At 36.9% G+C, this 25443-nt stretch overlaps 1 pseudogene; it reads right to left on the minus strand.

Annotated features, from left to right (window-relative positions):
- Positions 1–226: 226 nt before the first annotated feature.
- LOC101049316 (bromodomain adjacent to zinc finger domain protein 1A-like) lies at positions 227–2587 on the minus strand (annotated as a pseudogene).
- Between the last annotated feature and the right edge of the window lie 22856 nt (positions 2588–25443).

Consider the following 25443-nt stretch of genomic DNA (forward strand, 5'->3'; position numbering starts at 1 on the left):
CTATCAAACTTATTAGATACTGAACAAAACTGCAGCAAAGGAAATCTTTCCTATGTTCTCCTGAGTGCTTAATATTAAAATTGAAAATATAGTGCAGGCCACACTTTCATGTGGTCAATCAGTTGTTATTGCTTTATACATATATGTCTGCTTTAGAGAATGATTTAATGTTCCATTTTCATGACTATTTTTTTTTTCCTCAAATACATCCTTTAGAAGGACAAAGTCAGATTTGTGACTTTTTCATAGCCAGTGGTGTACTAACTTGGTCCACATTACTGGGTGTGATGTGGAGTCCAAGCTTTTGAGCCTGAATATGAAAAAACATTTGAAGCCTATTTCCAGCTTTTGCTTCACTTGTGTTATGAGGGTTGTATTCAAAAGAGTTTGAAAACATTAATTCAATATCAATAAACTCAGATGCTAATTTATATTCACATTTATTCACTTTTTCATGAATTATATTTAAGGCAATGAGCTTTTTGATGATGTCATAGTAGTCTGGGACCTGGATTTTAGAAACAAGTTTCAAAAAAGGTCAGCTGTCATCATGTTGTACCAATTCTACAACAAGTTGTTCAAAAGCAGACAACTCATGAACTCCTCCCTGTCGGCCAGAACTCCTTTGACTCAATGTCATAGGCAATGACTCCGGAGATTGTCTTTTTCTTTTTCTTTTCTTTTTTTTTTTTTTTTCGAGACAGAGTTTCACTTTTGCTACCCAGGCTGGAGTGCAATGTTGCGATCTCTGCTCACCGCAACCTCTGCCTCCGGGTTCAGGCAATTCTCCTGCCTCAGCCTCCTGAGTAGCTGGGATTACAGGCACGCGCCACCATGCCCAGCTAATTTTTTTGTATTTTTAGTAGAGATGGGGTTTCACCATGTTGACCAGGATGGCCTCGATCTCCTGACCTCGTGATCCACCCGTCTCGGCCTCCCAAAGTGCTGGAATTATAGGCGTGAGCCACCGCGCTCGGCGGAGATTGTCTTTTTCTGCATCTTCTTTTGGATTCACTCTCCTGGAGAGAAAGTTTCCAAGCAGCATTTAAAGATCTTGACTGTTCATTTGACTTTGTGGCAATGACTCTGAAGTTAGGGAAGTCAGCGCTATTTTCTGGTGTATTATTAGCACTTTTCCTGCCTCTGTGTTTTCTGCAAGGACTAAGTAATTCCACAAATGCATCTGCTTGCAGTGGGCCATGACTGTGGCGAGTAGAACGACTGGCAATTCTTACAGATTTCGTTTCTGTAGGAGGAGCAGAGTTTATCTTTCTTAGGCTTCTACCAGTTTTAGAAGAAACAGTTGTTTTGGGTGTACGCTGCTGACTCCTTGAAGGGTATCTTCCAGGTTCTTGTCATTGGCCACGACTAGAGAAAGAAGAGTTAGTCTCCCTCTTGTTTTAACTGGCAATCTAATTTGTGGTCTTCCTCGTTTGTGTAGGCTGATTTCTTCCTCTTCTTGAGGGTCATCTTCATCTTGTTCTGTTTCATACTCTTCCTCCTCACTTTGACCCTCTTCTTCATCACCATCAACTTTATCATCCTCACTTTGCATACTGTTTTCCACGTCTTCATCACTTTCCAAAGATGGTCTCTGTCTAGAGGAGAGTCTTCTGGAATGTCGCTTTGGTCGACATTCTGGATAACACCAATCTCCTTCAGGCACAGTCTTGAGCTTTGGTCAAACACAGCAGGTATGATGACCCCTATCACAGCTATCACAAAGAACCATGTTTTCAGCATCGCAAAAGACTGTTTGTTACGGGTTTGATGCATACTTTGTACCAGCATCTTAATGAATTTTTGCTTCCTGAAGAGAAGTTTTTACTTTTTAGATGTTTTGGAGAAAGGCTTGAAGTAAAAAACATATTGAGAAGAGAAAGATGCAGAAGAGCCTGAGACAGAGGAGGTTCAACTTTGCCAGACCAAATAGGAGAGCATGTGCTGCTTTTTTAAGATTACAGAAAATGGATTTGCAAGTGAAGACATTTCTAAAGAGGCAAAAAGAAACAAATGAACTTAGAATGAAAAAAAAAAAAGCAGGACTTCCCTAATTCCCTCACCCAGAAAAAAATACCCCAAAGCATTCTCAGATGCAGTTCTTTCAGACTTGTATACTTGCTTGCATATGAAGAATTTTACAAATTTCTTGAAGACACATTATGTGTGTGTGTGTGTGTGTGTTTGTGTGTGTGTGTGTGTGTGTGTGTGTGTGTGTATTTATCTTTCATTTGGGGCAAGGCTGAAAGTAAGATCCAAGTAGGAAGCAAGGGACTCAAGAATGATGTACAAAAGAAGGCTGTTAGGTAGAGGCTCCATTTTACTCACTCTTGTGTCAGCAGGTCATTGTTAATGTATTACAGAACTTTTGGACACTGGAGAGGGAGTCTCCAAGCTGATGCGATGACTCACCAGGTTTTTACTTTAGCTTACCACAAGACTGAGGGGGCTGTTATCTAAATAGAAGGACAAAACTAGCACAAATTTCCAAAGGTGAAGACCAATAAGAAATATCTCTGATGGATAATACTTGAGAATTACCACTTTTGCCTTCAGCACCAGGGTATTTAACAGACAATCTATACATCTGACGAAATGCTAATATCCAGAATCCACAACAAACTCAAACAAATTAGCAAGAAAAAACAATCCCATCAAAAATAGGTTAGTGACATAGACAATTCTCAAAAGAAGATATACAAATGGCCAACAAACATGAAAAAATAAAATACTCAACATCACTAATGACCAAAACCTCAATGCAATACCACCTCACTCCTGCAAGAATGGCCATAATCAAAAAATGAAAAAAACAGTAAATGTTGGCATGGATGTGGTGAACAGGGAACACTTCTACACTGATGGTGGGAATGTACACTAGAACAGCCACTATGGAAAACAGTGTAGAGCTTTCTTAAAGAATTAAAAGTAGAACTACCATTTGATCCAGCAATCCCGCTACTGGATATCCACGCAGACAAAGAGAAGTCATTATTTGAAAAAGATACTTGCACATGCATGTTTGTAGCAGCACAATTCACAATTGCAAGATTGTAGAACCAACCCAAGTGCCAATTAAAAAATAAGTGGATGATAAAATTGTGGTGTATATAAAACACGATGGAATACTACTCGGCCTAAAAAGGAATGAATTAATGGCATTCACATCGACCTGGATGAAATTGAAGGCTATTATCCTAAGTGAAGTAACTCAAGAATGGAAAACCAAACATCATATGTTCTCACTGATATGTGGGAGCTAAGCTATGAGAATGAAAAGGCACAAGGATGATACGATGGACTTTGAAGTCTTGAGGGAAAGGATGAGAGGGGGACAATGTATAAAAGACTACAAATATGGTGCAGTGTATACTGCTTGGGTGATGGGTGCACCAAAATCTCACAAATCACCACTGAAGAACTTACTCATGTAACCAAAGACTACCTGTACCTCAATAGCCTATATAACAAAAGTTCTTTATAAGCCAAAAAATAAAAATAAACTGCAAAGGAAGAGAAAAGCAAACAGAGACAAATATAAAAGAAATGCAAGACACAAAAAGAAGAAAGCACCTCAATATGTATACTTTAAAAAAAAATCCCCAAAAGGGTCTAGAAAATGGCAGGTATCATTTAAAAAAGATAACACATAAAGCCCACCACTCTTGGGTAGGGTGTGGTTTGCGTGCACTGTATTTGTGCCTCAAGTGGATTAGGAGGACTTGGAACAGGATGTCAGTTAGTATCACTATGTTCCCCACACCAAACAAATGGGGAGCATATGGGTCTCCTAGCATGTTGTGTAGCAATTATGCCCTCTCACATTTCCTCCTGAGTTTCATTCCTCTAAGGATTTTCCTTTCCTGCACTTTTCGGATATCATTCCTCCTCACAGTCCCCCACAAGATTCCACCAGATAAGTTAGATCTGATTTATGTGAATAAAATTAAGAATATTTCTCTAATGACCAATGATGATGAGATTTTTTTGATATGTTTGTTGACTGCATAAATGTCTTCTTTTGAAAAGTGTCTGTTCATATCCTTTGCCCACTTTTTGATGGGGTTGTTTTCTCTTGTAAATTTGTTTAAGTTCTCCATAGATTCTGTGCCCATCAATGATAGACTGGATAAATAAAATGTGGCACATATACACCATGGAATACTATGTAGCCATGAAAAAGGATGAGTTCATGTCCTTTGCAGGGACATGGATGAAACTGGAAACCATCATTCTCAGCAAACTGACACAAGAACAGAAGACCAAACACATGTTTTCACTCATAAGTGGGAGTTGAACAGTGAGAACACACGGGCACAGGGAGGCGAACATCTCACACTGGGGCCTGGGGGGCGGGGAGATAGGGGAGGAATAGCAGGGGGTGGGGGAATTGGGGAGGGATAGCATTAAGAGAAATATCTAATGTAGATAATGTGGCGATGGATGCAGCAAACCACCACCATGACATGTGTATACCTATGTAACAAAACTGCACAATCTGCACATGTATCCCAGAACTTAAAGTATAATAAAAAAGAAAAGAAAAGAATATTTGTACGTTTCTGCTGCCAATGTCTGCCAGTGAGAGGCAAAAAGTACAAATAGCAGGCTTTCCCTAATGTGTCTGTGGGGTGTCCCTTTTGGCTGTCTCCCTGTTGCAGATAGGAAAAATGCAGTGTTTTTCGTATTCTCACACACTCACTCAACACAGCGCAGAACACTTCTGTGACCAGATGTGCAGTTGGGTTCAGGTGGGTGTCTCCCCACATACCAACCAGTTCTCTAGTGAATACTGAACGGGTGTCTCATAATTTATCTCAATTCTGTCCCTATCTACCTAGAAGTAGCATCAGATCATACAGGTTAAGGGTTCAGTTTCACAAGATTGTCCCCCATTCAGATGACAATTACAAGTAATATGTTGACACCTATACTATTGACTTACTGGGTATAAACGAAAGTTCCTGTGACAGTCTCCTCAAGTTTGATAATTTGCTACAGTGGCTCACAGAACTCAGAAAAATGCTTTATTCACGTTTACCTCTTTATTATAAAGGATACAGATGATCAGCAAAATGGAAGGGATACGTAGGGCAAGATATGGGGCAAGGGTGTGGAGCTTCTATGCCCTCTCTGTGCATGCCACTCTGCAAGAAATTCTAGGAGTTCAGGAACTAGAAAGATTTCCAAACCTTGTCCTTTTAGGTTTTTATGGAGACTTCATCATGTAGGCATGATTTGTTAAATCATTGGCCATTGGTGATCAATTCCACGTCCAGACTCTCTCTCCTCCCCAGAGGTTGAAGGGATGGGGCTGAAAGTCTCAGTTTTCTATGCTGGTCTTTCCTATGACCAGCCACCATTCTGAAGCTATCTAGGTGACCCTGCCACCAGTGATCTCATTAGCACACACTTTTGTTACTCCAGAGATTCCAAGGGTTTTAGGAGCTGTGTGCAAGGAACTGGGCAGACACCAGATTATTTTAATTTATTACAATATCACATTCATTCTCTTTTTTCTCAGCATGAAAAAGTCGTGAGCCCTTTTGCCTTTTTCCTACCTTCTGTTGCATTCTGCCATCATCTTATAATCTTGTCACTTATCCACCAAGGAGATGCAAGGTTTGTTTTTTTTTTTTTTTTTTTACCAGCAAGTGTTACCCTAGAAATCTCCAAGCCTTTCTCTTGCGTTCCTCTCAGCCTATGCTCAAAGTAAGGAATCTGTTCTCCCCTCTGACAGAGATTAAGAGCTTCTTTTGATCTTATGGGCTGGTGGAGACATGAGGAAAGCCAATACAAAATGTCACTGAATTTTTATGTACTTCAAACTGACCCTGGTCTCCAAAGCACTCTCACTGCAGCCCAGGCCTCAGGCATACTTCTCCCAGCATCTCAACTGACAAGCTTGGGCCATGTCTTCTTGTATATTATCTAGGACTTGCATGTTAAACCACATGTCTTCCCAGAGGTGAGAACTGTCCAGAAACAGAGTTAGACATTTGCAAGAGAGAAACTTTTAGGACAGCAATGTTTCACCTTGGCCAACCACGTGACTGAGATCCTGCTGTCAAACAGGAGTTTAAAAAAAGTACAAAACTTGAAAATTATATTAATGGGTACTGTATCTGTGGGAAAGCACCCAAAGGTCATCATTCCTTTGTGTGGTGCCAGGACACTTAGAATAAGACTTTGTGGTTTAAGAGGGTAATGCAGTGAGGTCTGGGTGATCTGTTAGGAATATGTATTCTTGTGGTGGTGCAAGCAAGAGTCCAAATGTCTGGCTTCTAGCCAAAATGTGAAGAGCCTCCTGGGAAGGCATGCTCCCTGTTTAGAGGGTCCATTGGTTAGGCCTGAGATGAGGATTCATAGGTCAGCAGAATGCTCAGACTGAAACATTTAAGGCTGCAGAATATGCAGCCTTCCATAAGAAAATTTCCAGACTTCATAATACATGCTGCATACTTGTTCTAGCTAACTACATGCTGTTATTCTGTTTAAAAGATAAGAAATCTGTCCCTCTGCCAAAAAGGTTAAGAATGAATAAAGAGAGTCTATCACATTGAGTCGTCCCAGCTATACTTTATTTTTATTTATTTTATTTTATTTATTTATTTATTTTTGAGACGGAGTTTCGCTCTTGTTACCCAGGCTGGAGTGCAATGGCGCGATCTCGGCTCACCGCAACCTCCGCCTCCTGGGTTCAGGCAATTCTCCTGCCTCAGCCTCCTGAGTAGCTGAGATTACAGGCACACGCCACCATGCCCAGCTAATTTTTTGTATTTTTAGTAGAGACGGGGTTTCACCATGTTGACCAGGATGGTCTCGATCTCTCAACCTCGTGATCCACCCGCCTCGGCCTCCCAAAGTGCTGGGATTACAAGCTTGAGCCACCGTGCCCGGCCTCCAGCTGTCCTTTAAATCACAAAGCCCAAGAGGGTCAAGTCTGCCCTGAGGAGGGACTCTTGATCTGACCCAGACAGTAGAGTGCACTGTTGCTTGAAGATTAAGGAACAACTAGATCCTTGTGAGAAAGTCTTTTTAAGTTTTTAGGACCTACAGAGGTTCACCTTGCCCAATCCAAGGAGGTGCTGTTGGGGTACATGTGAAGGTTTGTTACATAGGTAAATTTATGTCATAGAGGTTTGTTGTACAGGTTATTTCATCACCCAGGAATCAAGCCCAGACCCAGTAGTTTCCTTTTCTGTTACTCTCCCTCCTCTGACTCTCTCCTCCCAAGTAGACCCCAGTGTCTCTGTCTCCTGTTTCCTTCTTTGTGTTCATAAGTCTCATCATTTAGCTCCCACTTATAAGTAAGAATATGTGGTATTTTGTTTTCTGTTCCTGCATTTATTTGCTAGGGATGATAGCCTCCAGCTCCATCCATGTTGCCATGAAAGACATGATCTTGTCTTTTTATGGCTGCATAGTGATCCATGGTATATACATACCATATATTCTTTATCCAATCTGTCATTGATGGGCATTTAGGTTGACTCCATGACTTTGCTATTGTGAATAGAGCTGCAGTGAACATTCAAATGCATGTGTGTTTATAGTAGAATAATTTATATTACTCTAGGTATATATCTATAATGGGATTGCTGGGTCAAGGAGATACTCTTAAACAAAAGAAGAAAACAAACATTTTTAAGACAAGAAAAAGAATCGATTTCAGGGTATACACGTGAAAGCCATAACTCCTTTGGGTGATGTCAGAACATGTAGCAGAAAGCTTTATGACTTCAGTTTCTCTCACAGTGAGGTCTGGCTAGTCTCTGAAGAGTACTGACTCCAGTTTAAGGGGGAAGGCAGATCATGAAAGAGGTCAACCAAGAAGCAAGCAAAAGTAAAGACACAGAAGAGTTTCTGAAAAGATCAGATTCCTATTAGAGATTCCATTGGTTAGGGTTAATGTCAAGGTCAGTAGTGGGACCAGAATAGGCAGCCATAGGTGAGGAAGTTCCTTAACTTTTCTGATCTGTTCTGAATACTTGCTTTTGTAAAGCCAAAGTATTTATCTTTTATTAAAAGATAATAATAGTTTCTTTTCATCCCTCAAAAGAAAACAAGTAATTGAAAAACAACAGTAACAACAATAAAACCTGTACACCACTAAAAACTCACTAAAATGGGGGCTACCACATTGAAATTTACCAAAGATGTTTTTATTTTCTGATGATGTTTTTGTTTGTTTGTCTCTTGTGGCAAGCTTACCAATAGTTTATTTTTTGTAATACAACATCTTTATTGAGGGCTTTCTTTCCTCCCGAGGAAAACGCTGGGACTCCTGCACCTCTGCCTAAAGGAAGAAAACTAAATAAATGACAGAAAGAAAAGCCAAGGGGAAACCAGGGGCTTATGTACAAGTGATTAAAAAAATCTTATAGTTTACATACTCTGAGTTGCATATTGAAAGGCCAATTTTTATAGACATTTCTTGGAGTAGAAATGAGAGTGCTTAGAGACTGGACATTTGGTAATCTCACACAGAGGGGAAGATCAGGTTATATGCATTAAGGATCAACTGATCTTTTAGGAATCATGAAAAACCACTGATGAGAGTCCCAGGTAAAGGTTCATCTGTGAGTAAAAAATTTGATTGTCATTTCTCATTTTAGGATAACATGGAAGCTATAAGGAGCAGCTGTTGTGTTGCTTTGGGTAACAATCCATATTTGATATTTTCTAGCCAAGTTCAGACCAGATGAACTTCAGGACAATTGGCCCATTAATCAGCAGGATGCCTCATGATTATTTGATGTCATTCAGCTCTCTACTTTCACACAAAACTCTATTATTAGATTATTTCTATCAGAGACCTACAGGCACAAAGCCAGCTATAGCCAACCTAAATATCTGCATTATTGCAAGAGGCTATTCTGTAAAGGATATGTCAATGAGAACTAAAACTGGCTGAGGTAATGCGGAGATGAAAGTGGAAATGCAGGTAACTAGTAGTCTTAGCTGCAGCAACTAGTTTTACTGCCATTGCCCTAGCTTATGAATGATCTTGCCTACATGCAGTTCTCTGAAAGATTACTTTGAAGGGCCCCACTTGGTGGAAGTCCCAAGAACAGCCTTGAAACCCAGGCACTCAGATATGGGTAAAAAGCCTTCCTCTGAAGACAAAATGTTATGTTAGTTCACAGGACTTGACTTTCAGATAAGTTGTTTACAGATCTAGATGGAAGCTTCATTTTATGTTTTCCTTTTACTGGCCTCATAAGAAAGACTTCAAAGACCTTCACTAGCCTTGACCACTGCTAACTCTGAATTTTAAGGTCACAGGGCACTCTTGGCAAAAGATGAGAAGAAGGAGGCTGAAAGAGTCAGGAGTCCTTCAAACTTTGCTTCATTCCAGTGATAGATATTATCAGAGATCCTTTGAAAAGGCTTTGAGTGATTGAAGTGCCATTTTTTTTTTAGTTCCAGGTGATTACATAGGAGCAGTTGGAAGTTTTAGATAAGTCATCTTATGAATGTGTAGGCAAGACTCTCTGATATTCTATGTATCTTCTTCCCTAAGAAGGCAATCTATACCCCTGGATTACCACAGGCCTTACTCATTTGTCCACTGGATTTAAAGAGAAATAATAAAATATCTTAGCATATACCTAGCCTCTAGAAGGAACTCAAAGCTCCCTCTCTCCCTCCACAAGAAAAAAGTATGAATGGCCAGAAGTAAGGCAGTATAACATGGGGGGCTAAAAGTAAGGACTCCTATGCAAATGATAACCAAAAGGGAGGAGGGGTTGCTGTACTATTATCAGACAAAATAGACTTTAATAAAAAACTGTTACAAAACACAAAGAAGAACCTTATTCTTTGCCCTTTTCGTCATCTTCTTCTTTGCCCTTTTAAAGATAAAAGGGTAATTCACCAAGAAGATATAGCAATTATAAATATTTATGCACCAAACCCCAGAGCTTCTAAATATATAAAACAAACTTTGATAGAATTGAAGGGATAAATAGACAATACCAAAAGAGGAGTAGAAAATGTCAATACCTCACTGTTTAAACAATGGAAAGAACAAACAGAAGATCAATAGGAAACAAAGGACTTAATAACACTATAGATCAATTGGAACTAACAGACATACACAGAACACTTTATCCAACAACAGCAGAGTGTACATTCTTCTCTAGTGTACATGGAAAATTCTCCACAATAGACCACATGTTAGGCTGTAAAATAAGTCTTAACAAATTCAAAAAGATGGAAATTATAAAAGTATCTCTTCTGATCACAATGCAATGAAGGTAGAAATCAACAGTAGTAGAAAAAAAAATCCACAAATACGTGTAATTAAACAAACTACTCAAACAACCAAGGAGTCAAATAAGTCATAAGAGAAATTAGAAAAGATCTTGAGACAAAACAAGATTTTTTTTTGTTTGTTTTGAAAGCAAAAACACAAATACAAAATCTGTATGCTGCATGAGACACAGCAAAAGTTGAAGTTTATAGAAAGAGACAGATATCAAATCAACAACTTAGCTTTGTATCTCAAGAAATTAGAAAAAAAATGAACTGAACTGAAAGCTAGTGGAAGAAAAATAATAGAAGAAATCAACAAGTTTTTTTTTTTTAAAAAAGATTAACAGAATCGACAAACTGTTAGCTAGGCTGACGAAGAAAAAGAGAAAGAAGACTCAAATAACTAAAATCAGAAAGGAAAGAGGCAACGTTATAACTGATGCCACAGAAATACAAAGAGATTTTAAGAGAATACTATGGATGATTGTATACCAACAAATCGGATAACCTAGACGAAATGGATAAAGCTCTAGAAATACACCTCTTAGCATAACTGAATTACCAAGAAAGAGAAAAACCCAATAGACCAATAACAAGTAAGGAGATTAAAATAGTAATTAAAAACCTCCCAACAAATAAAAATCCCAAACCAGATGGCTTCACTGGATAATTCTATCAAATATTTAAAGAGGAATTAGTGGCAATATTCCTTAAACTCCTTTGAAAAATTGAAGAGGAAGAAAGATTTCCAAATTCATTTTATAAGTTCAGCATTACACTGATATATAAAAGCCACACAGACACTATAAGGGAAAAAAAATTGCAGCTAAATATCTCTGATGAATATTTATGCAAGAATTCTCAGCAAAATACCAGTGAACTGAATTCAACAGAACATTAAAAGAATTATACATTATGACCAAGTGAAATTTATTCCTGGAATGTAAGAATGAGTCAATAAAATTAATCAATGTAATACACTACATTAGCATTATGAAGACAAAATCCACATGATCTTCTCAATTGAGATTGTGGAAAAAGTATTTGACAAGATGAAATAACCTTTCATGATAAAAACACAGCAAACTAGGAATAAAAGAAAATGCTTCAACATAATAAAGGCCACATAAGAAAAGCCCACACTAAGGTCATACTCATTGATATGATTAAAACTTTTCCTTTAATATCAGGTACAAGACAATGAGACCTACTCTTACCACTATTATCCAACATAGTTTTAGAAATTCTAGTCAGAGTAATTATGTGATAAAAAAATTGAAAAAAAATCTAAATTGAACAGGAAGAAGTAAAATTATTCTTCTTCACAGAAAACATGATCTTATATATAGAAAACCCTAAATACTCCACAAAGAACTGTTAAAACTCATAAAGGGATTCTACAAAATTTTAGGATACAAAATCAACAAGCAAAAATAAGTTGTATATCTACACACTAACAATGAACAATCTGAAAAGGAAATTAAGAAACAATTTCATTTACAACAGCACCAAAAAGAACAAAATACGTAGGAATAAACCTAACCAAGGAGATGTAAGCCTTTTACACTGAAAACTGCAAAATGTTGCTTAAAGAAATTAAGACATAAATAAATGGAAAGATATCCTTTGTTCATGGATTAGAATACTTAATATTTTAAATATATCCATACTACTCAGTGCAATCTACAGATTCAATACAATTCCTATCAAAATCACAATGGGATATATTGCAGAAATAGAAAAATCCATCCTAAAAATCACACTGAATCTCAAGAAAGCCTGAAGAGCCAAAACAGTTTTGAAAAAGAAGAACACAGTTGAAAGATTCACACTTTCTGATTTCAAAGCATATTATAAAAATACAGTAATCAAAACAGTGTGCTACTGGCATAAAGACAGACATATAGACCAATGGAATGGAATAGAGAGACCAGAAATAAACTCTCATGTTTATGGTGAAATAATCCTCAAGGATGCAAAAGACTTTCCCCTCAAGTTGGGGAAGGGATAGTCTCCAAAATACGGTGCTAGGGTATTCACATGTAAAAGAGTAGAGTGGGAACCTTATCTTACACCATATTTGGGTTTTATATTTAGGACTTTAATCCACTTTGAGTCAAATTTTGTATATTTGTCAATAAAAAATTGACTCACAGTGGATTAAAGTCCTAAACATAAAACCCAATACTATAAAACACCTAGAATAAAACATAGGAGAAAAATTTAATGGCACTAGACTTGGAAATAATTTTTTTAGATATGAGACCAAAAGCACAGGTTAAAAAAACAAAAAACAAAAATAGAAAAATGAGACTGAATCAAATTGAAAAACCTTTTTCATCAAAGATCACAATTAACAGTATGAAAAGGCAATCTATGGACTGGAATAATTTATTTGCAAATCATAATTTATTTGCAAGGGTAATATCCAAAATGTAAAGAACTTGTACAATTCAACAATGAAAAACTAAATCACAAGATTAAAAGATGGGTAAAAGACCTAAATAGACATTTCTCCAAAGATGATATACAACTGTCCAAGAAGCATATGAAAAGATCCTTGATGTCACCAATCATGAGAGGAATGCATATTAAAACACAATGATATCACCCCACTCCTACTGGGATGGCTACTATTAAAAAGAAAAACAGTAAATAACCTGTGTTGGCAAAATTGTGGATAATTGCGACCTTTCTGCACTGTGGTTGGGATTATAAACAGTGCAACTATTATGGTAAACAGCATGAAGCCTCTCCCCAAAATTAAAAATAGATCTACCATGTAAACCAACAATCCCATTTCTAAGTATATATCTAAAGAAATGGAAAGCAGTGTCTCAAATAGATTTTTGCACACTCTTGTTCACAGCAGCACTATTTTCACAATAACCAAGAGCTAGAAGCAACCCAAATTCCCATAGATAGATGAATGGATAAACAAAATTAATGGACAAAGAAAATATAAATGTATTACATCTTTTTACTTGTAAAATTTGTGTGTGTATGTATATATATATATATATATATATATATATATATATATATAAAATATGTGTGTATATATGCATACCACACAATGGAAATCATACGGCCTTAAAAAAGAAAAAAATCCTATCATATCCCACAATACCAAGGAACCTTGAGGACATTATGGTAAGTAAAATAAGCCAATCACATAAAGAATAATACCGCATGACTTCACATATGTGAGGTATCTAAAGTATTTAAACTCTTAGAAACAGAAAGTACAATGGGGGTGGACTTGGGGAAAGGATAGAAGGGCAATTGCTGTTTAATAGATATAGAGTTTCAGATTTGCAAAATGGAGCTCTGTTTCACAATAACGTGAATATACTTAAGACTACTAAACTATACTTAAAAATGGTTATGGTGGTAAATTGTATGTCACGTATTTTTACCAAAATTTTTAAAAGTTAAGAAATAAAAGTAAGGGTTCTGTGGTATTAAATGGGCATCAGTGTCAGTATTTTTACGAGCTGAGAGGTCTAGGATAAGTTTCTTTTTGTAAATATGCTTTGGTTTTCCCAGTCATAAAAAGGAGATGATAAAATACTACCTATTACTCAGGCTTGTTGTCAGGATCAAACAAAATAATGTATGTAAAAGTACTTACTACAGCACTTACTAGATAGTAAATGATCAGTACCTCTTCACTATGATTGCTAGTTAAGGCATCTTTAGGCTACAATTCCAGAATAATGGCTTTCATGGGATGATGGAAACAAATAAAGCTGGAATCCTGATAACAAACACATTTTTCCTTTCTTCTCTCATGGACCTCAGGTGGGTCAGACAAGTGGCCTGATGAAGGTATACAGACAGAATGTTTCTGATTCTCTACCTATCTCCCCTAAGGCAGCCAGTTACATTCCTTGTTGACCAAAACTTTGTGTATTTATCCAACTAAATTAACCAGATTAAAAAATAAAATATATTTAGAGTATACCTGTGCTTTCTAGAAGGATCTCAGAGCTTCTTCTCATAACCTCACATGATAGGAGTACTCCTGGGGGTCAGAAGAGACAGTAGTATGATGTGATGCTGAAGGGCAAGTTAAAATGGACAGAACTATGACAGTTCTGATTATCTATGAAATCTTAAGCAGATGAAATCTTTGACCCATCTCTACCACAGTTTCCTCAGCTATTAAATTGGGCATACAAATGTGTAAAATCCTCACTAGATTGTTGTGTGAATCAAATGAGATAAACTATGTAAACTGACCTATCATAATGCATGGCACACAGTAAGCATTTAATAAAATGTAGTTAATGTTAACCAAGGCGATCCTTGGGCCACAGTTCTAGAGAGAACTAACGTGATGTAGGAAGCCATTAAACAAACCTCCATGTCCTTGTGGCAAGAAGGACATTCTCCCCACATTGTAGCCTCTCCATTACTTCTTTGATTCCTCTTCTGTGTCTACAGTGTTTGGAATGGGGAGTTGGGAGAATATTCCCAGTGTTTATAGGAGTAGGGAGGCTACTAAGACTACCTCTGCTCTAGATACAGGGACAAATATTCTTTCTCTCCCTGAGTTGTTATTTTGTTCTTCTTTCCCTTGTTTTGGAGTGCTAATTTCTAGAAGAAAGAAAAGGCCTTTTGCCTAGCTCAAAGAAGCTTAAGGAAGTTGCTAAGCCTATACTTAGCATCATGAGCCTTAGACCTTCATGTGGCCGTAGGAGGATGACATCCTTAGGAAATTTCCATTTCTGCCCCTTATGTCACTTTCCCTCTTGCTTACTATTTTCCTATCACATTCGCCTGGTTTTTGAAAATACGTAACAGCTTTATTGAGATGTATTTTACAAACTGTACAATTCACCAAATTAAAGTAGTTTTTAGTATGACCACAGAGTTGTGCGACCATCACCATTTTCTAGTTTTAGAATATTTTTATTGCCCTGAAAGAAACTGTGAATATTCTTTTTAATTTTTACTTTATTTTTTCTTCTTTCATGATGTCTTCTGGTGTTGAAACTGATTTTAATTTCTTTTTCTTTTTTTTTTTCACGATGTTTTAAATTTATTTTTCTTTTTTTCTTTGTATTTTTTTCATGATGATTTAGTTTTCTTTTTTTCATGATGTATAAATGTTAAGCAATCTCTCCTGTGGGAGGCCAGAATATACCACCCCCAAATATGCCTCTTTAGCATAAGGATTGTCTTGAGCTGAAGGCAATTGAGAAAAAGCAGATGCAGGAAAGCTCTCTGTCCTCCCTCTTTTTGTCTAAAAACAGAACATACATTTACAAAGACAAAAGATACACCACCTGTCCTTTCTACCAGGGAGAACAAAGGCTAACCACTGAAGAAAATTTTAGATTCTCACAAGCCTTGAGATGGCAACACAGAAATCTACATTAACAAGGTTCACTAACAAGTCTTTATCTGCCATTTATTTGCCTTCCCACAAGTTATCACCCCTAGAGAGTCACAGTCCTCCTCCTTTGTCTTGTCACTTCTCTAAAAACTTACTGTGGTTTGTTGATGGTGCTACATAAGGTGGACTTGAAAGCTACCTTTTTGAAAAGTACTCATTCCCTGGGTATTGTCCATATGTATGTTATATACATATTATATATAACATATATGTAATTATATATTATATATAATCTTATATATATAAATTACATATTATAATTATATATTATATAATATATAACATACATAATGCATTACATATTTATATAACTATGTAATACATATTATACGTATATAAATGTATTTATATTTATATAACTATATAATATATATTATACATATATAATATATATTTATATTTATATAACTATATAATATGCATACATTTATGTAAATTTAAACACATATTATATACACATGGCAATAAACTTCCTTTTGCTTTTCTCTTTTTAATCTGCCTTTTATTACAGGGATCTGTTTTAACTGGAATTTATGAAGGTTGAAAAAAAAAAAGATTCCTCCTTCCCTACAGTGTCCATTCCCGCTTCCCCCACATCCTGACAACCAGTAATCTATTTTCTATCTCTATAAATTTTCCTGTTCTGAACATTTCATATAAAAGAAATCATACAATTTGTGGCCTTTTGTGTCTAGTTTATTTCACTTAGCATAGTGTCTTCAAGGTTCATTCATGTTGTAGTATTTATCAGTACTTCCTTCTCTTATGGCTGAATAATATGCCATTGTATGTAATTGACACATGTTATCTATTCATTGGTTAGTGAACATTTGAGCTGTTTCTATTTTTTTGGCCACCGTGAAACTATAAACATTGTGAATATCCATAGCTACCAAGAATATTCATGCTCAAGTTTTTGCCTGAGTACCTGGCTTTGATTTTGGGGTGTGTATAGTTAGAAGCAGAATTGCTAGGTCACATAGTAACTCTGTGTAACTTTTTATGAGGAATTGCCAAGCTGTTTTTCACAGCAGCTGCATGTTTTTGCACATCTACCAGAAAAGTACAAGGGTTCCAAATTCTCTATTCCTTCCCAACAGTTATTTTCTGTTTTTAAAATTGTTATTATAGCTATCCTAGTGAGTCAAAAGTGATATCTCATATATTTTTTAAGTACAATACTGTTTAACTTAAAAACATTTCAGCATTCTAAATGTAGAAAAAAAAATAGCAGAACATTGCAAATCATATTTAAGTACAGAAGGCTGTTAAACTTTCATTGATCCAGTGGCACTTTGCTTTGCTGACAATAAAGAATTCTAGAGTTTGTTTAAAAACAGTTTTAAAACTACTGCACTTTACTAAAAAAAGAACTAATAAAAAACAAATACTTCTTATGCCAGTTAACCCCCCTTTGTCCACAGCTAAGAATGGCAGCAGAATGTTATGTCACTAAACACAGAAACAAGACAACCTGAGGCTAAATGGATGCCCATGCAAAGTCAACAGGTGGAGCCTACAGTACACCCTGAGCTACAGCCCTTCCGAAAGGCATCTTTCCCCCACAGCCTCAAGGCCAGACAAAAAGCATGAAGAGTTTGTCAGGGATGTTTCTTCTTTTTACGAATTATAGATATATACAGTTGATAACTCAGCATTTCCAGCCAATAACCATAGACTTAATGCTACCTTAAAAATAAAAAAATAAAAAAATGCCAGAAACATCTTTAAATGCCTTGTCACACCAACCACAAAGTGCACAGAATAGGGAGAACACCAGAATGCCTTTTCATTTTAAAAAAATTTGGAAATATGAATGAATTTGATACAGTTTCAGGATGCTCTGAACACCCAGTCACTTCATGTAAACCACTGACAATTTCTAGAGCATTTAGAGAGACTACAATATGATCAGGATCACATTTTGTAATTAAACTTAATGAGGGCAACAGACACTTCTCAAACAAGAGCTGTGACAATTATGACACTCCGCTACTCTAAGATATTCACAAGGTGACAGATAAAGTTTTTTTATTACCCCTCTTACTCCTTCTCTTATTCCTCCTCATCTTCTTTGTCTTTCTCTTCCACCTTTTTCCAGGCAACTTTAGTGGGACTCTTTGCACCACTAAACTTTCCTTTATACTTAAAGTCAGCAACGTCATTCTCATACTTCTCCTTCAGCTTTGCTGCCTTAGTGATGTAAGGCTGCTTTACACTGTCAGTTTAGTTATCCCACATCTCACCCAGCTTTTTTGCCATGTCTCCAATAGAGATGTTAGGATTTGTGGATTTGACCTTGGGGTGGAATTCTGAACAGAACAAGAAGAATCCAGACAGTGGCCATTCGAGGGCATTAGAGTTCTTCTTCTTCTTGCCTCTTTCAGCTGGTCCATAATCCTTGATTTCCTAATCATAGTGTACTTCATCTGCCTTTGCCATTTTATCAGATTTAGATTTTTCTCTTCTAGTCATGGTCTTCTGCCTCTCAGAGCACTTCTTGGAAAATTCTGCAAAATTGACAGGGACCTCTGGGTTTTTCTTCTTATGTTCTTCTCTGTACATCTGTGCAAAGAAGGCATAAGCAGACATCTTGCCCTTCGGTTTCTTGTGGTCACCTTTAGCCATCCTGACTGTATTGTTCCCTAGCCCATCTCATGTGTTTCTATTTGCATCATCCTAATGCCTAATAATTTTGAGCATCCTCTCATGTGCTTATTGACTTCTTGCATATATTCTTTGTAGAAATATATACTCAAGCCTTTTGTGTGTTTTAAAATTAGGCTGCCTTCTTGTTCTTTATATATTTTAGATACTAGGCCCTTATCAGATACATGATTTGAAAATATTTCCCCTTCATGTGGGTTATCTTTTTACTCTCTTGATAGTGTCCTTTGATGCACAGAAGCTTTTAATTTTGAAGTCCAATTTATCTTTCTTTTCCTTTGTTACTTGTGCTTTTGGTGTCATGTCTAAAGCACATTGCCAGATTCAAGGTCACAACGATTTATACCTATGCATTCTATGAGGTTTATGGTTTCAGCTCCTATATTGAGTTCTTTGATATATTTTAAATTAATTTCTGTATATGGTATGAGATGAGGTAGAGATTCAACTTTATTCTTTTGCGTATAAATAGATAGTTGTCCTTAACCTGCTTTTTGTTCCTTAAACACTTTGATCATTTGTATAACTTGATTGTCTTTCCTCTCTTCTTTGTATGGCTGGCTTCTGATTTTTTAGGTCTCATGTGAAATATCACCTCATCAGAGTGTCTAAACTACCCCATCTAATCTAAAGTTGTCCTTATTCCCACCCCAACACTCTATCTTATGACCAAATTTTATTTATGTTTTAAAACTTATCTATGACATTAACGTTCACTTGTTTTATTGGCTGTCTTTCGTATTAACACGTGAGCTCTGCGAGAGCAAGGACCTTGTCTGTACTCTTATCATTGTATCTCCAGTCTCTGACACATAACAGGTGGTCAACAGATTATTATAGAATAAAAGTAGTTGTCCCACTAGTAGTAGTAATACCAATAACAATTACCTCAAAATTATTTTGCTACTTAATGAATTATTTATTCCCATAGTATAATGATAATATTTTTTAATTTTTTAAAGCTTTTTCCTTAGGTAGAAGAATTAAGTCCTTGGAAGGGTGAAAATGACCGCCCAAGGTGATACAGAGAATCTTTGATTTGTGGAGCAATTCTCAAAGCATTAATTTAGATTGTGGTATCCCACAAGAATAAAGGAGAAAGACACAAGGGACACATTGCTTGAAGCTACTCAAGGCCAAATTCAAGGTGCTTGAACCTGCTTCCAGCCTCCCTGTATTTCCTCAAAGTTTGTCTAAAATCAAGAAAGAAAACCAGTAGCAGAGTTGATGGCCCTTTGCCAAGCATAGCAAGTGTCAGCTACTGAGTCGCCCCTTAGAACTCATTCAAAATGAAAAAGAATTGTTAAGGATGCTGGAAACACTTTCTTATTTCTGAGTAAGATTGGTTTCTCACAGCTCATCCCTGGTTACCACCGGACAATAGTTGGTCGATACAGCACTTAAAGCTGGAAGGATATATAACCACTTTGCCCCCAGTCCCCACATCCTTCCTGAGCCACTTCTTCCTGAGCCAGCTCTTGTCCTTGAGAAGCTGTGGTATGTGGGAAACAGGGTGGTTGGGGGAGGACAGACCAATCTTTGTCTCCTTCACAAGTCCTTGTTTCTTTGCCTATCCCTTAAGTGTGAGTGTTTCTCAGGGCTGCTCCTGTCCCTGGCCCTTGTATTTGACAAACTCCTTTGTTCCATCATCTACCTTTAGGCTAGTATCTTCCACACATGAACTTTCAGCCTAGAATTTTCCCCTGAACTCTAGATCCATATAACTATATTTATTGTACATCTCCACTGGGATGTACAGAGATGCTTTGAACCTAATAGTCAAACTGAACTATTAGGTTCAAAATTATTGAACTATCTCAATAATTTACTAATCCTCACTGTCCACTACCGGGGAGAAAGAATGTGGAGAGGTGGGGACATTGCTATGTACCCGTGTTCTTATTTTAATGAAGGATATATCTATGGACCGATTTTCTCAAAGTAGAAATTTAGGATTCATAAAATATTTCTCTCTTCCCCTTACACCCTTTTGGACTCTACGTTCTGTCCTCATCCAGCTTTTCTTCTTTCTCCAAATACCTTTTTTCCTGAATCTATTACCTAACAGACCTAAGAGCTCTGTGGCTTCAGAGAAGTCATTTAACTTTTCTAAGCTTCAGTTTCCTGCTCTGAAAATGGGGGTAATGCTTATTTTATTAGGTTATTGTGAGAATCAACTTTACTATTCAAATTTCAGGAATGTTTACTCATTAAAAGGCAAGTCCTGCTTGCAAGGATTAGGCAATGTTTGCCTGTAATTTTCAGCAAATATTCTTAATGACAGCTTCCTGGGCAGATCTTCTAAATAGAAGGCATGTTAGAATCCACCAATGTGCCTATGATTTTCCCAGCGATCAGAATGACATCCCAAGAAGTGGTGAAACAAAGTTGTTTCGCTGTCAATTGCTTTACTCATTACTGCCAAAAAAACATGGTTTATATTGCAGGTCACTAGGCAAATGCCCAAATGTGCTCTGGGGTGGTCTTAACCCAGCACCGAAATACTTAGAGAACAAAGCTGAGGTTTATAGAGTAGAGCTTTTCTTATTGTATGGTCTTTGCTTCCTGCAGCTGTTGCTTTATGGGATTTAGTGGGCAAGTAGTCTAGTTTGTAGCACTGTCTCCACTGGCCAGCCACTGGCCCTATCATATTACCCCTGTAGAAAAGGTTGTTGTGTATTTCCTGAGCTCTATGTCTCATTTCCTGAGCATTTTTTTTTTGGGGGCGGGGGTGGGGTGAGGGGGCTATCTTGTAGCCTTTACTTTTCCTTCAGCCTGTAAGCCAGCACTGAAATGGCAAAAGATATGTCCATCCTTTTAGCTCTTTTGATGCCCTTCTGTGGTATGGTTACCCAGGTCTTTTGGAGCAGCCTGGCTGGCTCTACTATTCAGCAAAGCCAGGAACTATTGTAATTCTGAAATAACCAATGAGATGCCTAGAAACGAAAGTCTGTGTGAGTGAGGTCCTGAAATTGACAAAGCTCCATGACTTGCTTTAAGAGACAGAGGCAAGAACAATTTCTTGGTTCTGAAATGGTGCTCCTCTTGTTTCACTGAATTTTCTAAAACTGAGTTTTAGAAATAATTCTCCAGGAAATGAATAGAGGTGGTCTGGAAAATTAGCCATGCTACCAGTGTCCACTCCTCCACAGGGTTTGGCTGACTGAGAAGGGAGGGATGTTTATGTTAGAAAGTCTTTGAAAGACACTGATGGCTTTGTGGTAAGAGAGGTGGGATGAGGACAAATGACAGAGAAAATACTGTTGAGAAAGCTGGGAGAAGATTTATTCTTTCAGCTCTCTGGACCATCATTTATGACATTGCCTTAGGAGTAAAATTCTACTCAAATCTTCATTAACTGGACCATGAGAGAGTGGACTTTCTGTTCCTAAGCAAACCAATCACATAATTAGTTTAGCATTGGGGTACTTTGAATACAAGGGCCCAAGGTATATAGAATTCTGGTATATAGGACTTTTTAAAAGTTTTGTATTAACATCTTGGAAATTTTTACTAAATCTGTATGTATTTATGTATTTAGAGATGGAGTGTCACTCTGTCGCCCAGGCTGAAGTGCAGTGGTGCCACCTCAGCTCACTGCAGCCTTCACTTTCTGGGCTCAAGTGACTCTCCTGCCTCAGACTCCCGAGCAGCTGGAATTACAGGTGCCTGCCACTGTGCCCAGCTAATTTTTGTATTTTTACTACAGATGAGGTTTCACCATGTTGGCCAGGCTTTTCTCAAACTCCTGACCTCAAGTGATCCGCCCACCTCGGCTTCCCAAAATGCTGGGATTACAAGCATGAGCTACTGCACCTGGCCACTAAATTTGTTTTTATTGGTACATAATACATGTACGTATTTTCAGAGTACAAATGATAATTTGATACATTCATATAATGTGTAAAGATTAAATCGGGGTAATTGGAACATCCATCACCTTAACTATTTTTCTTTTTCTTATCTTAGAAACATTTAAATTATTATCTGCTAGCTATTTGAAAGTGTATAATAGATTAATGTTATCTGCAGTCACCCTACTGATCTACCACACACTAGGTCTTATTCTAACTGTCTATTTGCACCCACTAACTAACCTGTACTCATCCTCCTTCCCCGCTGGTTTCCCAGGCCTCTGGTAATCACAAATCTACTCTCTATCTTCCTAAATCTGTTTCTTAAAGTTTATTTAAATATAAATATGCTTACAGAAAGATACTCATAGTGGTGAATATAATGAAATTTAGTTTAACTTATCCTATACAATTTGGACCCAAAATTTGGTACATGATTTTAGTTATAAAAAGGATTTGCAATCTGTTTTATTTTCATCTACTATAAATATAATAAAAATCCTCCCTCAAAAGCTGTTAAAGCAGGCAGCAAGATCCATGAGCAAATTTATTTTTGGTTTACTTCTGAATAATACACAAATTGCACTGCAAAAGCTTAAAAGTTGGTGCAGCAAAATATTTTTGAAATGCATTTTAAAATATATTTTGAAACATATTGTGTAGTGGAGACAAGCCTATGTGTAACATATGAAACAACTATAACAGCAATCTCATTTTTGTTAATATTGTGTGTAGCTTATAAATCTACACAGACCAAGATAAAAGTAACTTCTTGAACTTGAGTTCTAGTGATATGCTGGAGTTGGCTTTTATCCACTTCTAAGAATCAATTGTTCATATCTCTTCCCAATTCTACTTTTACTGATGTCAAGCTGGTAGCCTGAAATTGGCCATGATGGCAGTTTTTACACTATGGCAATCAGCAAATGCCACAAATCAGGGCTCTTTTGCAGCCCTCTACCCTCCGCCTCTTGAAGCCAGCTACAAAACGTTTACCAGTACACCACATCACTGCTTAACACTATCAGTTCATCCTCTGAGGTCAAAAAGGAAACTCAACAAAAGTGTTATTGATTCTCATTTTCATATACTAAAGAAATATAAGTTTCATCTCTAGGTTTTCAATCTATAATTGAAATTATAGTATAGGCAAGGGATACCTTCCATATCCAATTTGTATTGGCAATAGGTCGTGGAATTCATATGGTTTTAAATTTGCAAACATGTACATACAAATTTCCCAAAGTTCAAGGGCAATAGAATTCTAGAAATGATTTTTTACAACATAAATGCTTCTGTCTTGGAAGACTAGAACAGACATATATCCATAGTAATAAGACAAGAAGCATTGACAGAAGAGGGAAAAAAATGACTTAAAATATGTTGGAAAACAACCCCAACAGAGGTTCAAAGGATAATTAATAGAAAAATACCTTTTCATAAAACTACGAAATATTTGGCTTAGCTGAACTCCAGTGTGTTGCTAACTCACAGGGAATAGATATTAAAGAACTAGTGTAGGTTAACTGGCACCTTAACAAAGCTGACAGCAAGCAGCATTTCTTTTTATTTCACCATTTTCCCTTACTTTTCCAACCTCTTCCTCCTCATAATCAACATAATGTCTGTAATCTACCGGTGTGTGTTTAACCAGGGGTCAACATCTTTTCTCTGTAAAGAGTCACTTAGTAAATATTTTGAGGTTTTGTGGACCATAAGATCTCTGTCACAACTACTCAACTCTGCAGTTGTAGATGATACATAAGTGAATAAACTGTGGGAGTGTGCCAATAAAACTTTACAAAAACAGCCTACTGGATTTGGCATGCATAGTCTCTGGCTTGCTGACCCCTTGTCTAGACTGCAGAATGCTGTGGGAGTGTTGATCTCGTTTGGGAAATGCTATTGTATGCAATAGTGTTTGACAAATGAGGGATGGGGATGGGGGTACATATCAGAATCACCTGTCACCCACATCTTACCCTTGCAGAATCTCTTATTCCAGACTGATCAAAGGCAGGATTTAGGTATTCCCTAGTTCCCTTTCCAATATCCATTTTAGCACCATCCTGTCCCCTAAATACATTACAAGAAGTGTTCCTTTCTCAAGCCTTTCTACATGATCTTATAAAAGCATGGCTAAGGAGCATCTTTAATTGAAAACATATCAAGAGCTTGCATAAAAAGATGCAAGCACTTTTTTTTTTTCTGAAAGACCTTTCAACTGTTAATTTAAGAATAGGAAATAAAACTTTGCCCAATACATTAGATTATTATTTAGTATACGCCCAAGTGTCTATATTATTCCACTTAAGGAAACTGGAGGCACAGGGGAAAGAGGATAAAAAGAGGAAAGTAAAGTGGTACTTTTCTTAGAGTTTCAAATAATGATAGGTTCCCCAAATGACAGCTGTAGTCCCTAAGCAAAGGTCAATATTTGCTGCTGTGCATAGAGTGGAGATCATCTATTTTTTATATGCCAATATTTTCAGCTATATCTCACACAGTTACTACGTGTCAGTTAATGTTAACCTATTTTTAATGAAGCAGGGCCTCATTTCTTTTTATATAATCCTATGTCTGAAGCAATGGTTCCTAAGGGAATGACACCTGGGAGATTATATAACTTAGTTGCGGGGCTTACACTGCCAAAAGTCTGACATTCCATCTAAGGGATCATTTTTGCTTCCCGCAGAAACATCATGGCCTCAGTAAGCCATGATTAAAGTTGGAAATGTGATTTATCACTATGTTATAGGAAAAAAATGGTAAAAATTGCTGATGGAAAGTTGCTAGATAGACAAATGCATGCATGAATGTAAGATTATGTCACAGATAAAAGGCACGATGCAGGTCATATACACAGATGGCAGGAGAAACTTTGTAAGTTCATTAAAGAATCACAGTACAATTAATATGTTAATTAATGGTCATATCTTGAATTATTGCCCCCAAATGATAGAAAATCATGGGGTTTCACCATGTTGGCCAGGCTGGTCTCAAATTCCTGACCTCAAGTGATCCGCCTGCCTTGGCCTCCCAAAGTGCTGGGATTACAAGAATGAGGTACTGTGCTCATTCTTGTAATGGCCACTAAATCTGTTTTTATTGGTACATAATACATGTACGTATTTTCAGAGTACAAATGATAATGTTAACCTATTTTTAATGAAGTTCATTAAAGTTGTAAGTTCATTAAAGAATCATGGTACAATTAATATGTTAATTTACAGTCATATCTTGAATTGTTGCCCCAAA

The sequence above is a fragment of the Saimiri boliviensis genome, chromosome X, assembly GCF_048565385.1.
Source record: "Saimiri boliviensis isolate mSaiBol1 chromosome X, mSaiBol1.pri, whole genome shotgun sequence".
Classification (NCBI taxonomy): domain Eukaryota; kingdom Metazoa; phylum Chordata; class Mammalia; order Primates; family Cebidae; genus Saimiri; species Saimiri boliviensis.